This window comes from Canis lupus, chromosome 18 (assembly GCF_011100685.1).
Source record: "Canis lupus familiaris isolate Mischka breed German Shepherd chromosome 18, alternate assembly UU_Cfam_GSD_1.0, whole genome shotgun sequence".
In the NCBI taxonomy this organism is placed as follows: Eukaryota; Metazoa; Chordata; class Mammalia; order Carnivora; family Canidae; genus Canis; species Canis lupus.
The window spans coordinates 15,339,537-15,355,232 of NC_049239.1; the positions used below are offsets into that span (position 1 = coordinate 15,339,537).

Genomic DNA, 15,696 nt, shown 5'->3' on the forward strand with positions numbered 1-15,696 from the left:
CATGAGCCGAAAGGAGATGCTCAACTACTGAGCCGTCCAGATGTTCCTGTTCCTGTTTATTGTTTTGTTTTTTGTTGTTTGATCATTTTTGTTGTTCATACCTTTTACTACTGGGCTGCAGGTTGTTTTAACCTCCACCCCCCACTTTCCTGTGTTACCCTGATCCCTTTTGTATGATGTTGAGTTTTATGACTGGAATGAACCAAGTCATTCATAGGACTCCTTTGGAAGTTTGACAGTCTGTATTTCTGGTATCTCCTGGCAGAAACTCTTGTAAGTTTGAAGGTTGTTAAGATCAGCTCATCTGAATTTAGTACCTTCTGTCCTTTGATTCAGCAGGTACTGGGCACCTAGTATGAATGGCAGTGCTAGGCAGTGGGATACAATCATGAACAAGTAGATGTGGGCTTCACCCTTCATCTTGTAAGCAGACACTTAACACATCTCATATGGATGCCAAGGGATGGGAGAAGAATCGGGTGCTGCAGGAAAACCTTACCTGAACTTGGCAGGGAGGAAGTTGGTATTTTGGGGAGAGGTGCAAAACCAAGAGACTCTGGGAGTGGTTGACAAACTTTTCCTGTAGAGGATCAGATAGTAAATGTTTTTGGCTTTGCAGGCCCCATGGTATCTGTCGCAACTGCCTAACCCTGCCATTTTATGCAGAAATGGCCATGGGAGAGAAAAAAACGAATGATTGTGTGGGTGTTTCAGTCAGACTTTATTTATGGACAATTAACTCAGAATTGCTTATAATTTTCAGGTGTCATGATTATTCTTTTGATTCTTTTCCCCTAACCATTAAAAATGTAAAAACCATATTTAGCTTACATGTTGTTACAGAAACAAGTGGTGGACTATAGTTTGCCGACTCCTGGAATATGGTGCAAACATGCCCAATATCAAGGGTCTTTTACCCGAACTCTTGATAAAAACAGAGCTATCATGTAAGAGACCTGCAGAGGGTATATGCATTATGCTTTTCAGACATAAATTTGTAGGTAGGGTTGAAAATTATAGTATTTCTGCACCTCTAGCTGTTCTTTTGAAACATTCCAGTAATTCTGGAAGTTCAAAGGAGAGGATGTTGGGAATTACGAGAGTGGTGCACATACAGAGGGGCTTGGGGGGTGTAATTAATAGTGTTAGAGAAGGCCTAAGTCTCAGTCATGATCTTGTCAATTACTGGCTGTGCAGACCATTTCACTTTTCTTAGCTCTGTGAAGAAGAGAAAGTAAACCCAACACAGATCCTGCTTGGAATTACTGCAAGTAGTAGTGTACTTCAGAGCACCATGTAACATGTCAGCATTAATATCTTAAAATTATACAGCCATTTCTAGCATTTTTACATATAACCTATAGATGTAGGATAGGATTATGATTGCTTGGTTTGTGTCACAAGATGAGTTCTTGAGAAATTCATCATGCAGACATTCATAGTCTACTGTGTGTTAAAGACTGTTTTAGTTATGGGGATACAACAGTAAATACAAAATTGTTCTGTCCTTTGTGGGATATAAATAAATAGGTATTACGATACACTTACCAGGTGGTCATAAGTACTAGTAAAGAAAATAAAGACTAAGGATAGATGGGGGTATGGAGATGGTGGATGGGGAAGATTCTGGGGATAGCTTCTTAGGAAAGAAGGTTTGAACTTATAAAGGTTTGGGAAGGCAGGGAAGCTTTCAGAGATGGGGAACACACTATAAAGGTCCTGAGGTAAGAAAAAGTTTTTTAGTATGTTTGAATAGAGGCCAGCAAATATAGGTTGGATCAAGTAATATAGATTTTTAGGACCTATTGCACCATGGCAAAGAGTTGGGATTTTATTCTGAGAAAGATTGTAAATCTGTTGGAGGATTTTGAGCCAAAGAGCAAAATAATCTATGTACATTTAAAATTGATTACTCTCCCTTTCCCCTTCTTTCTGAACAGTTCTGTCCTAAAGCCATTAGGTGGGGCAGACCAACGTAGGCACATACCATTTGAGGAGGGGTAAGGGGAGCTGTTGTGGCCCAAAGCAGCATGTCTGGGCCCAAGTGGGATGAGGAGGGTGGTTTATGATAGAAGAATATCAGTATTGAGAGGGCACAGGACACATCACAGGAGGCGGAGCCCAATCAGGGTGAAGACAGGATTTTTCTGGGGGCAGCCCAGGTGGCTCAGCAGTTTAGCACTGCCTTCAGTCCAGTGATCCTGGAGACCTGGGATCGAGTCCCATGTCGGGTTCCCTGCGTGGAGCCTGCTTCTCCTTCTGCCTGTGTCTGTGCCCCTCCCTCTCTCTCTCTCTCTCTCTCTCTCTCTCTCTCTCTGCGTCTCTCATGAATAAATAAAATCTTAAAAAAAAAAAAAAAAGACAGGATTTTTCTGACTGGGTTGCCTGGTGTGGTATACTAGAGTTTGATCAGGGTGAGGAGAGTGTCTAGCGGGGAGAGGAGAGTGCACAGGGATTCAGAGCTTATGCTGTCCCTACCTTATAAAAGTGGTGGCCTGGGGTGGGCTGTGAAGATTAAAATCAGATCTATCAGTCTTAATTTTCTGGTCTTGATGCTTTTGTTGTAGTTATCTAGACCATCCTTCTTTTTAGCATTTGAGGATGATGGAGCATCAGGTTGGCAGCTAACTCTCAGATGTTTTGGGGAATAAAGTATTTTGTGCATTATTTTTCTGTGATTTTTTTTTTTTAATTTTTAAAGATTTTATTTGTTTACTTTAGCACAGAGGGAGAGGGAAAAGCAGCCGATGGGCTCCTGCTCAGCAGGGACTTTGCTTCTCCCTCTCCCTCTGCCCTTCCCCTTGCTTCACTCTTTCTCAGAGAAATAATATATTAAATAAAAAAAAACTGAAAAAGAAAAACCCAACAGTGTCATTCTGGCCATTGTATGGTAGTGGATTATAGAGTGGCAGGATTCCAGTGAGGAGGCTGCTGCCGCAGTTACTCTGGATGCATTGTGCGGGTGGCTTGGGCAGGTGGTCTTAGTGGAGGAGGTGCGCAGGGGGACTTATTTTGAAGGAAGAGCTGGTTGGATTTACTGATGGATCCGAGGTAAGACAAGAGTCAAGGACAACTTCTTGGTTTTTTGAGGAACTTGGGAAAGGTGATGCTGTTAAATAATGCCATGGATTCGTTTTTTAAAAATTGAGTTTGTCAGAAGACCTGGTTTCTAGTCCTTAGCTCACCCATGGAGATGCTGTATGAACTTAACTTGTCTTGACATTTCTGGCACTTGAGTTCATGTGGACATCATTGTGTAGAATCTTTACAGTAGGATCAACAGGCCACATTAGCCATACCAGATCTTGATTCAGCAAGGCATGTCCTAGTCTCTGGTGATACTTTTTAATTTTTATTTATTTTTTAAAGATTTTATTTATGAGAGAGAGAGAGAGAGAGAGAGAGAGAGAGAAAGAGGCAGAGACACAGGCCGAGGGTGAAGCAGGCTCCATGCAGGGAGCCTGGCATGGGACTCGATCCCAGGACTCCAGGATCACGTCCTGGGCGGAAGGTAGATGCTAAACTGCTGAGCCACCCAGGGATCCCCTCTGATACTTTGTTGAAGAATTGGAGAGAAATGGTTTATTATAATTGCATACGTAGATAGTTTAACACCTGCTTTTCAGAAGTATTAAAGATTTAGTCACCAACTTCACTGAACTTTTAAAGATTTATTAAATGATGAGATGAAATACTTTGTCTTTGATTCTATTCTGCTAAATGTTTTTATCATCAACTTGGATGACTCGGATCACTTGATTATCAAATTAGTCTGTGTAGGGAGGTTGAACACCTTTTTTGGGGGATGGAGGTTACAGTTGGGAATCATAAAAGTCTTGCTTGAATAAAACTACCTATACATGGTTCTTACTGATGAATGGCTTCAGTTAACTTCATAATGTACCTATTTCAGTGTACGTGCATGGTGGATTTTAAATAGGAATAACAGGGTTATTGGTCATTAAATAATGATGCCTGACGGATATACCCTATACTTGTCAGTAGCACTCCTCCTCAGTCAAAGGGTGTACCAGCCTTACTTATCCACGCTTCACATTTGTTAGCTTTTCAGTTATGAATTGTTTGGGCAAAGTACTTTTAAGGAAAGACAATTTGATTCCTTCAAATTTTAAATTTGTTTCTATCATGCATACTTGAGGTGGCATTTCTTACTTTGAGAAAAGCTTCCTTAAGTGAAGTTTTCAGCCAGATTGCTTAGTCCTCCAAGGGAAAAATGTGAGTGATGTGTCCCCGAATCATTACTATAGTGTTAAAAGCATAGGTATATCTATATAATACAGATACATTTTCACTTCGTGGAAATTAATGTACTATTCCTATTCCCACTTTGCCCTTAAAACATTCACTCTAAAGGCATCAAACACTGTTCCTCGTGTTCTTTTCTGGTATGTTTTCTGGTATGTAGCATCTCGTATACTTTAATGCTGAGTAAGTTACGTAGTAAGTGAGAAGAAAAACCTTATTCTTAACTTTCTGGACAGGTTCAGTATTATAGTTTTGTTTGCTTTAAGAATTAGCTCTTGGAAAAGTAATAGACTACCTGCAGTGAAATATGGGTAGGTGTTTCAGAGAAATTTCTGTGCAGTTTTGCCTTGTGGTTTGACGTTTGAAACTTAGGAGGAAGTCCTTTGCTGCCTGACATTTTCTAACCTTGGTGGTGGTAATGCAGACTTCAGTGTTTGTCCCTGCCTTTGTTCACAGAAGGCCACACCTTCCATTTGTTTTTGAATTTTGTTAAGTGTTAGTGTATATGTTTCTCTAGTGTTTTTCCCCTCAGCATAAAATTTCAGTCTTTATGTAAATCTACATTCTCGTAGTTGATTTTCATAGGTCATTTTTACCCCACTGCTTTCTCTCCAGCTGCATCAAGGCATCAAGCCAGGGAGCCTAGGTCCTTGAGAGGGTCACACAGCTGGGAGATCCTGGCTGAGGTGGAGATGTATCGACTAACAAATTAGACATTCTTGTAAACTTGAAAAAAAATTGTGAAATTCACACAACATAAAAATAACCATTCTAAAGTGAACAGTGACATTCTGTTGTGCAAAATGTTGTGCAATCACCAGTTCCAAAGCGTTCCATCCCCCCCAAAATGAAACCTCTGTGCATTAAATGGTTGCACCCTGTTGCTCCCTCCTCCAGCTCTGAACTACCACCTGTCTGTACTTTGTCCCTTTGGGTTTATCTACTCTGAATATTTTATATAGTGCAGTCACGCAGTGTGTGACTTCTTGTGTATGGCTGTTTTCACTTCTTAAAATGTTCCTAAAGTTCATCCAGTTACAGCACGAATCAGTATTTCATTCCTTTTTATGGCTGAATAATATTCTTTTACATGTATATGCCACAGTGTGTTTATCCACTCATCAGTCATGGATATTTGGGTTGTTTCCACCTTTTGGCTATTACGAATAATGCTGCTGTGAACGTGTATATATGTATTTGTTTGAATACCAGTTTTCACTTCTTTTGTGTTATATACCTAAGGGGTGGATTCTCTCACAGAATCACCACAGTGTTTTCTCCAGAGCTTTCACTGTTTGATATTCCCTCCAGCAATGGATAAGTGTTTCTTTACATCTTTGCCAACACTTGTTCATTTCCCCTCCCTCCCTCCCTCCCTCCCTCCCTCCCTCCATTCTTTTTAAATTCTGGCTATCCTTTTCAGTGCTAAGTGGTATCTCATTGTGGTTTTTGCATTCTTCAAATGATTAATGACACTGAGTATCTTTTCATGTGGTTGTTGGGAATTTGGAGAAAAGCATATTGATAGTTTTTGTAATTGAATTGTGTTTGTTACATATTTTAGGTGCTAGATCCTTGTCAGATGTATGATTTGTCAGATATTATCTCTTCTGTAGGTTGTCTTTTGTTTTCTTGATAATGCATTCTGATGCAGAAAAGTTTTAATTTTTTTTTTAAGTTTTAAATTTTGATAAAAATTTATAAAGCTGAGCAGCCTGGGTGGCTCAGTGGTTTAGTGCCGCCTTCAGCCCAGGGCCTGATTCTGGAGACCCGGGATTGAGTCCCACGTCGGGCTCCCTGCGTGGAGCCTGCTTCTCCCTCTGCCTGTGTCTCTGCCTCTCTCTCTCTCTCTGTCTCTCATGAATAAATAAATAAAATCTTAAAAATTTTTTTTATAAAGCTAATTTTATTATTTTAAGACCTACTTTTTTCTTTCTGTTGCACATGATTCTGTTTGTATAACCTAGGATTCTGTGGCCAGATTGAAGGTCCTGAATTTTTATCTGTTTTTCTTTTTTTTTAATTAAATTTAATTTATTTAAATTAACAGGGATTGTTAATCAGCACTGTTAATCAGGTGTCCCACACAAAACTTTTCCTTAATTTGTGACTTCCAGTCGCTTTTGAATTATTGGGTAAATTAAGCAGTTTTTAAAAATTAATGATAGATTTCATTTTTACTCCTTTGGATTTGTGTTTAGTTAAGATATGACTCCTTGGTTTACTTGAAAATATTGTCTAGTTTTTTTTTTTAAACATGAATTTCACTCATGCATGTAAATTACTGTTTTATAAGTTGGCTCCTGATCATTCTGCATTTCCCTCTGCACCCCTGCCCCATGTTGTCTCTCTATTGCTCACTCCTTTTCCCTCTCAATAAATAAATTAAATCTTAAAAAAAAATGTGGTTTATATTTATTGGTACTTTGGTAGAAATTAAAATTGAGAAATTTAAAAAATGTTAATTTAAAAGAAGAATGTGGCGCTTGGGTGGCTTGGTCAGGTAAGCATGTACCTTTGATGCCGACCATGATCCTGGGGTCCTGGGATTGAGTCCCGCATGGTCAGGCTCCATGCTCAGTGGGGAGTCTGCTTCTCTCTCTGCCCCTCGCCCCCCGTACTCACAATTGCTCTCTCTCAAATAAATAAAATCTTTTAAGGGATCCCTGGGTGGTGCAGTGGTTTGGCGCCTGCCTTTGGCCCAGGGCGCAATCCTGGAGACCCGGGATCGAATCCCACGTCGGGCTCCCGGTGCATGGAGCCTGCCTCTCCCTCTGCCTGTGTCTCTGCTTCTCTCTCTCTCTCTCTCTCTCTCTCTCTCTCTCTCTCTCTGTGACTATCATAAATAAATAAAAATTATAAAAAAAATAAATCTTTTAAAAAATAGAATAGGAAACCATTGCTTATTAATATAATAGCATATTTTAAAATGACAAAAAACCACTTTTTGAAAAAAATTAGAAGAATGACATTGTTTTACATTTTGGTCAGTTTTGTTAATGTCTGGCTTAATAGAAGCTAGATTCTTATATATAATGGTCCTGCCTTTAGTCTGTCACAGAATGTTATTTGGGCTAAAATATAAGGAAAAAAATCCTTAAACTCATTGTATGTCCTTGCACCAGCTGTTTGTATTAAAGCAGGAGTTTCACTTCATTAATTTTTGAGACTATGTCTGCTGGATACCTAAGTTTGAATAACCATGGCTCCTCTGTTAGATAATAAGAAAGGTGTTCCTTAGAAAAAGAGACCAGTTCTCTTTGCAACCAGAACCCTTGTTGCACAGGTGTTTTTCCTTGAAACGAATGTATGCAACAGAAGTGCTTCCTGTTTCATTGGTCTGAATATGCGGTCAGGGTTGAGATAATAATAAAATGTTTTACTCCTTGGTAAAATACACTCTCAGTAAAACTGACATTGTTTTAAGTGCAGGTTAAGAGAAGAGTACAGTGACTGCTAGCAGGTACAGTTTGGGGCCAGTCCATATGGGGTGCTAGTCCTTTTTTACCCACACTGATTTACATCATCAGGGCAAATGTTAGCACGGTGAAAAGGGCAAGTGATATCTTGTTACCATTATGAGAATAGTTTTGATCTCCTGGATTTCCTGGGATTTGTGAACCTACTTTGAAAATTGTTGTGGGGCATGGACACCCCCTATGATTCTCTGTGGCAGAAAAAATAATGAAACCAGGGTCTAATTTTCAGATATAATGGAGAAGGGGACTCAACAAATATTTATCACTTTCCTAATAGTCATTCTCATTTAAGCCTCTGGCCTGCCCTGTAGACTAGGTACTGTTGTTCCTTATTTGCAAATGAGTTAAACAGATCCTGAGGGGTTACATACCTTACTAATAATGTCCTGGAAGTAGTAAATAGTGGCTAGTAGGCTGGAACTAACATTGGGTAAAATCAAAGAGGACTTGTTTCCTTAAGCCACTTGTGCCTCTAGGTAGATGTAACAGATTCTGCATTGAGGATTCAAAGTGGTTCATTGAAGATTCAAACGGATTCAAAGGTCATTTGACTGCTGCCCTTCCCTTGTACCACTTGTGTCCTTGCAGCCATTTTTTCCTTATCTTGTCATTAACTTTTTTCATTAAGAATAATAGGAGTCTTGATTAGAAAGATGTTGGTGGAAACCACGGATACTCACTTGATCTTTTTTTTTTTTTTTTTTTTTTTTTTTTTAGATTTTATTTATTTACTCATGAGAGATAGAGAGAGAGAGAGAGAGAGAGAGGCAGGCAGAGATACAGGGAGAGGGAGAAGCAGGCTCCGTGCAGGGAGCCGGATGTAGGAATCGATCCCAGGACTCCAGGACCACGCCCCTGGGCCAAAGGCAGGCACTAAATCGCTGAGCCACCCAGGGATCCCCCTATTCACTTGATCTTTGATCTTATTTGTAAAACTGGGATAAGGTCAAAAAATAAAATACTATCAAGCCAGTATTCAGGAATGTAGTTTATCTGGTGGGCTTTCTCTGGCTTTTAGAATTATTTGTACTAATGTGTACTATTTTCTGTGAAGCGCTTACTCAATGTGGAGGGGAACACAGCACAAGTGAATAAAGTGCCGTGCTTTACCTAGTCCTTGAGAGTGTCTTCATTGAGTAGTGGATAGACTACAGAAGTTAATGCTACTTTCCAGTCCTTTCCAAACAGTTAATTTAAGAGGTGGTTTCCACTGTTTAAGGGACTCTCTTCTTCAAGTTAAGAGGCACAGTTTTAAGATTTTTCGAAAGATATCTTTTTCATTTAGTACACCATTTTTCGTTGTGTAAAATGCTGGGATTTTCAAGATACCAACTGAGGAGTAATTTCAGAAAACTTTTCGTAACTAGTATCTGTAATGTGAGCATGCATTAAGAGGAAAACCACCATGGAATCTCAGAGTTAACAAAAACATGCAGTATATTAGAATGATGCCAAATATATTTAACCTGGATTTTTATTATTTGTGTGTTCACCAATAATATTTCTGGACTTGCCAACGGGATGAGAAATGTGCAATATTTAGAATAACATAACACTCTGAGGGACCTTAGAGATTATCTACTTAAGGTTTTAGAATGTTAAAATAGTGGAACCTTTTCTTTAATTGAAATCATATCCAGGAATCCAGTATTTAAAGCATAAATGGCAAGTGGTTGAAATGAGAGTTGTGGGTCTGGAATCCTCAGGCTTGCTTGGCAGGTTCTGTTTGCCACTGCTGTGAACTTTTGGTTAATAGTAAGAAACAACATTAACATGTATTGAGTGTTTATTCTGGGCCAGATACTAAAGCACTTCATATGCATGGTCTCACAGTTTGAAAACCACTCACTTAGTTCAGTTTGTGAATTTTATCTCTGAAAAAAAAAAAAAAAACAACAAAACTGGCCCAGACAGCTTCCGTGAGTTGCCCAGGGCTTTTTGTAGAGTTAATGTTATTGAAATCCTTTAGTCAGTTCAGCTAATGATGTGTGTGGTGTGTCATTTCTCTAGATAGGAGAGTAGTATGTGTTCATTGCCAACATTTTTGAGTTCAGAAAAGAATATAAAAGGGAAAGAATACTTAACTTCGCTAATTAGGAATTGGTAATACTTTAGTGTCGATCTTTCTAGTCTCCTTCATAAATGTTTATTAGAAAATTGATCTATCTACCATACCATTTATGAGACTTAAGGTTAACAGCATATTCCTTTTTTCCTAAATGTTCTTCACAAGAATGATTATTTAACAAAATTTTACTAAATCAAACAGCTTATTTAATGTTTCCCATTGTTGGGCATTTATGATATTTGCATGGTTTTTCTTTTTACTGTTATATTTATATTTAATGCTGTAATGAACACTTAATTTCTGGAACATGAACTTCTAAGTTTCAAATTACTGGATCAACAGGTGCCTTAAAAATATATTTTGAAGCATATTTCCTAACTGATCTTTGAAAAGTTTGCTAGTTTATACTTTCTTAAGTTATGTAACTAAACTCTTGTGAGTTCTCAACAGTGCAGTATAAACAAATAGTCATTATTTTAATTTTCAGTTGATTATAAATGAGGTCAAACTTTCCCCTTTTATATTTATTAGCTGTTTCTAGTTTTTCATTTGTATGTTTCTAATTTCTTTGCCAGCTTTTCTTTTTGGGTGATTTTTCTCTTTTTTTTTTTTTAAATAAGAGTTCAAGAAACAACCTTTGTGTGACTCTCACTCGTGCCCCTTCCATCCCCTTAATCCCTGTCATATCTGTTGCCATTTTTTACTCAGGTTTAAAAAAATTACTACTTGTTAGGCAGAAAAGTTTTAACTTTATATCTTTCAATGCATGTAATGTCGGACTAACCCTTCTTTTGTGATATCAGCCTGTTGTGATAGCCACTGCCTGCCTCCATTAATTCATGAGATATTCTAAATTGTTCATATAAAAAAAATGTTCATATCATTCCATCTTTGCTTTCCTTTTTTTTTTTTTAAGATTTTATTTTTAAGTAAGCTCTATACCCACTCAGTGTGGGGCTTGAACTTATAACCTTGAGATGAAGAGTTGCACACTCTACCCACTGAGGCAGCCAGGTGCCCCATTCCATCTTTCCTTTATTCATTTCCTATAATACTTTGTAGAGAAGCTTCCCCGTATCAACTGTTTGCATATACTTGAGGTGCGTTTTGTTTAGGTAAGTCTGTATACTAGCTTGATTCTTCCCTTTTATCTAGCAGATTCAAAAATGTTGATTTACTGGTTTGTTCCAAAATTACTAAAAATTTACTTATGGATTTAGCCATATTTGTGTATTATTATACTTACTGAGGCATGAATTGTTCATCTGCGGCAGCAAGAGCTCCTTCAGCTGCCAGTAAGTGACAGGGCTGAGTCCACCTGTTCTGACCTCAGCTCTTGCTTTCCAAGGCCACATGCTCTGTGTGGAATTGAGCCCTTGTGTTCTGAGGTGGCCAGGGGGAGGGGCGGCTCACTGCAGATTTCTGGGGAGTCTTGTTCATTGTAACCAGTTTTTCAGTGTGCTAGGGATATGGTAGTGACCATGAATAATTTCAGATTGGTGCTATGGAGAAAATTAAACAGGGTGATGATAGGATAGTGAGTGAATGTACTAGTTTTGGCATCAGCGAACAGAATAGTTTTTAACTGTAATGCATCTGGAGTCTGTAAGATAAAATTCTTGCCTTTTATGGAGGAAAGACAAGGTGCTGAGTTACCTGCACTCGTGAGTAGAGAAGGAACCATCTCCTGAAAAAGTGGCTGAAAACGGAGCTCAGAAATATCTGCTTAACGCTTTATGATGGAATTGTTTCTAAAGGCTTCAGAGACTCTACTCATTCTTCTAGTTACATGTGATGGAGATAATTCTAAAACTGCAACTTCCGTAACAGTGCAACCAACAAGGAAGAAATCTCTTGATGGTGAAGTAGAGGCTCCAGATTTTCAGTCTCAGGAGTTTGGGGTCTTTGAAGAAGCACCTCCCCTGGTTTTCTTTCTAAAGGTGATCTAGCAGTAAGAGGAGCTCCGTGGCACATTCTTTGGGAAAGAAAAATACATCTTTTACACATTCAGGCAGGTTATCATTTTGGTTGAAGCATTACTCAAGGAGCTTTTAAAAATCCACACTGAAATAAACGGCATGGAACCTGGTGAGGGGTAACTCAGGCTAGAGAGAGGTCACAAGATCATCATCAGTGTACTGGACAGTACCTGGATGAATGGACGAGGGCTCAGTAAATGATCTTAAGGAAATTACTTTAACCTTGGAGAAGTGGATGTTCACAGTGAAATTCACAGCCTTTCCCTTTTCACTGGCATTTTTTCCTTTTCATTTTACCCCCTTTTAAAAGGAACATGGGTGCCAGGCTGACTAAGTTGGTAGAGCATCTGATTCTTTGGTCTTTGGAGTTGTGAATTCAACCCCCGTGTTGGGTGTAGAAATTACTTAAAAAATATTAATTAGAAAAATAAAAGAAACACAAAACCCAACAATCTTCCTTTCCTTCTGGCCTTAACCCTGCTTCCCTTCATTGTTTCCCTTCATTGTTCTTGTGGGATGGCTCCGTTATTGTTTGCTTTATAATTGTGGTTTGACTTGCATGTATATGCTATACATATGGCAGATATTATACAATTTTAGAGAATAATTTCTTTGTTCAAATTCTCCATGTTCATTTCTTTTTTTTTTTTTTAAGCTTTTATTTGTTTATTCATGAGAGACACTGAGACAGAGAGGCAGAGACATAGCAGAGGGAGAAGTGGGCTCCTCGCAGGGAGCCTGATGCAGAACTCGATCCCAGGACCCCAGGATCACGCCCTGGGCTGAAGGCAGACGCTCAACCACTGAGCCACCCAGGCTGCCCTCCATGTTCATTTCTTAACTTGCTTCTCCTGCTTTTGGCTCCATTTTTTTTCTCTCTGTTCATATTATGTGGACGTACTATGTGTATTTCTCCTGACATGAGTCAGGGGAGTCACACGGTATTATGTTCATGGAGAGGTGAGTAGAGTCACCTTTCATGTGCAAAACTTAAGGTGGGCATTTTCTTTTGCCTGAGATGATAGTGAGGCTGCAAGTTAGATATACTTTGGAAACTGTAAAGGGCCGTACACAGGTAAGGCACTATTGCAGTGATAATCTAAAGGCTTTTGCAGCAAGGCTTTGACTTCTCCACAGTGACACAGATAGTCTTACTTTGAACATCAGAAGGTTACATCTTCAGTGATTTGAAGCTTTCTAAAATACATGGTGTGATTCTCTATTGCTTGAGAATTTTCTCTGTGCCTCCTGCTGGTCTTGGGTGACATTCTTCTGCCTCTGTTGCCCTGTCACTGTCACTAGATGCAGGGATGTGGGCGCAGGAAGGAATTTGGTTTGATCCCAAGGACTTGGCTTCCTTGGGCTTTGCATTTTCCTGGGCCTCCCACCCCCCTTTGTTTCTAGTTGCTCCTAGTTGAGCTTCTTGACTCTCATACCTGGTAGCCTGGTCTTTTATAATATTCCTCAGTCGATGACAGTACTCTTCTATCCTTCCTTCTATTTTTCTGTGAGGCTAATTGAGAATAGAGCTTTAAACTTTCATATGTATATATGCAGCTGAGCCATTCATAAAGTGCTGGTGAGTTGAATTTCCAAGGACATTAGAATGACTGTCCTAATGACACAAATAAAAGGACACAGTTATGGGAAAGTTTATCATTCTGAAGCTCCTAAATTCCTTTTTAAAGTTTTTGACATGTAATCTGTATGTTGATGGATGGGTTTCAGCTAAAATACTATTATCTCTTACCTTCACCAAATATTTATGGACTTGCTTGGAGAAATCTTTAATTCCTTTTTGAAAGTAAAGATGGAATTTTGTTACTTATGTTTGGAATTTTAAGGCATTAAGTAAATTGTGCCTTGGGGCACAATTGTGCCTTGGGGTGACTGTATGCAAAATTTCTGTGCACTTGTTTTTTTGGTCAAGGTCCATAAATTCATAGGGGGCTGATCCCAAACCCAAGCAGTGTACTGTAGCCGTAGGATATGGGGCAACCCTGAAAAGCTTTAAAGTGGGGCAGTAATGGGATCGGTTTTCTGTTTTCGAAACTTGACTCTGCAGCATTATAGGCCAAGGATTAGAGAAGTGTGAGATACCAGGGCAGGAATGGTGACTGCTCCAATTAGAATGAATGATTAGGGAGGGAGAAATTCTGATTATTTTTGGTGAAGTTATGTCATCTGAGTACTTACGTTCATTATGAAATTCCTTTTCAGATAAGAATGAATGAATCCTGGGAACACTATAGCAGACAGTGTCCTCTTATTCAGGCTATTATGCTGATTTGAGAAAGGAGAGAGGAAGAGTCTTGTGGTTCTCTGTGGACACTCTATTTTGTCCTCCCAAATGTTCTACGTATTTGTGTAGGTGCTTTAGGCACACCAGAAGTGTTCCTGCCAATAGAAGCGGTTACTAGCCACCAGACATACCAGCCTGGTGGTGGTGAAAAGCAACAGATTGTGCCTGTGTCTCAGTCGTGAGAGTCACTGCTTCTCCCTTGTGTGCCTCAATTTCCTCAGCTGTCCCTGGGGGCCCCGAAGTGTTTACTTACCTCAAAGCATTGTTGCAAACAGTAAATCAATTATTATATGTAAAATGTTTACAATAGTGCCAGGGATTTAGTAAGTACTTAGCACACTTGCTTCTACTAGAACACCGCCAGTACTTGTATAGAGATCCAAAAGTAAGAATTCTTTTGAGTGAGTTTTCTGTTACATTAATGTGTAACGTTATAGTAGAAAGTTTCAAAAACAATACCATTTGGCTCCAAATCACAAGAATTTTGCATTATAGCTTTTTGAGTGGTCATGAGAATGACGATTAAAGTCCGTACAAGTAAATGAAAGTCCGTACATGTTTACCATTCCTTAAGATAACTCTTGCTCTGCTGGTTGTTCTCAACAGAAGTTCTAGTATGTAGTACTTTTCAGTTTAGCCGTGCAAACATTTTTACACTTGAAAATGGCATACAGCAGGGTGCGTTTTGTAGAGTTCTCTGAGAACATGATGCTATGAATTCTTGGGAGGTGAAATGGGAGAAGGGAGGCAAAAAAACCCCGGGTGCTATTTCAGTCTGTTTCAAGGTTTGCTTGTTGGCAAAAGAAGGACAGGGTTTGTTTCTAGTGTTTTGTTTTTTAAATTCTTGGTGGAAAATTAATTTTCTATGAAAACAGTATCACAAACTGTTATGATCTTCAGGTGGAGCAATAAAGCCCTCACCCCAAACTTATAACTTTGGGATATATTTAGGTGATAAGCCTACTACTGTAGTAGTGAAGCTGTAATAATTATTAAGGCCTCCCACTTTGCCAACCACTTTTGTATATATTATATTGTGCCATCCTCCTACAGTGTTAAGAGACAGATACTCCCATTAAATACTTTTTTTAAGAGGTTTATTTATTTATTTTAGAGAGAGGGCAGTCTGGGTGGCACAGTGGTTTAGCGCCGCCTTCAGCCCAGGGTGTGATCCTGGAGACCCAGGATCGGGTCCCATGTTGGGCTCCCGGCATGGAGCCTGCTTCTCCCTCTGCCTGTGTCTCTGCCTCTCTCTCCCTCTCTCTCTCTCTGTGTCTCTCATGAATGAATGAATGAATGAATGAATGAATAAATAAATAAATAAATAAATAAATAAAATTAATTAATTAATTAATAAAAAGAGCATGTATATATGGAGGCGGGGGGGGGGGGTGGGAAGAGGGAGAGAATCTCAAGCAGAATGCCCACTGAATGCAGAGTTTGATCTCATGACCTGAGCTGAAATCGAGAGTCGACTGCTTAACTGACTGGGCCACCCAGGCACACCTAAATTCTCTTTTTTCTAGATGGTGGTTAGGGATAGTAAGTGATTTGAATTTTATGAGTAGTCATGCATATATGGGCAGTCAGCCAGAACCCATA

The 15,696-nt window shown here is 39.2% G+C and overlaps 1 protein-coding gene across 16 annotated transcripts in view; it reads left to right on the forward strand.

Moving 5' to 3' along the window:
* Positions 1-15,696, forward strand: part of SRPK2 (SRSF protein kinase 2) — a 248,782-nt gene that overhangs the window by 56,654 nt on the left and 176,432 nt on the right. The gene's annotated exons all lie outside the window — the stretch shown is intronic.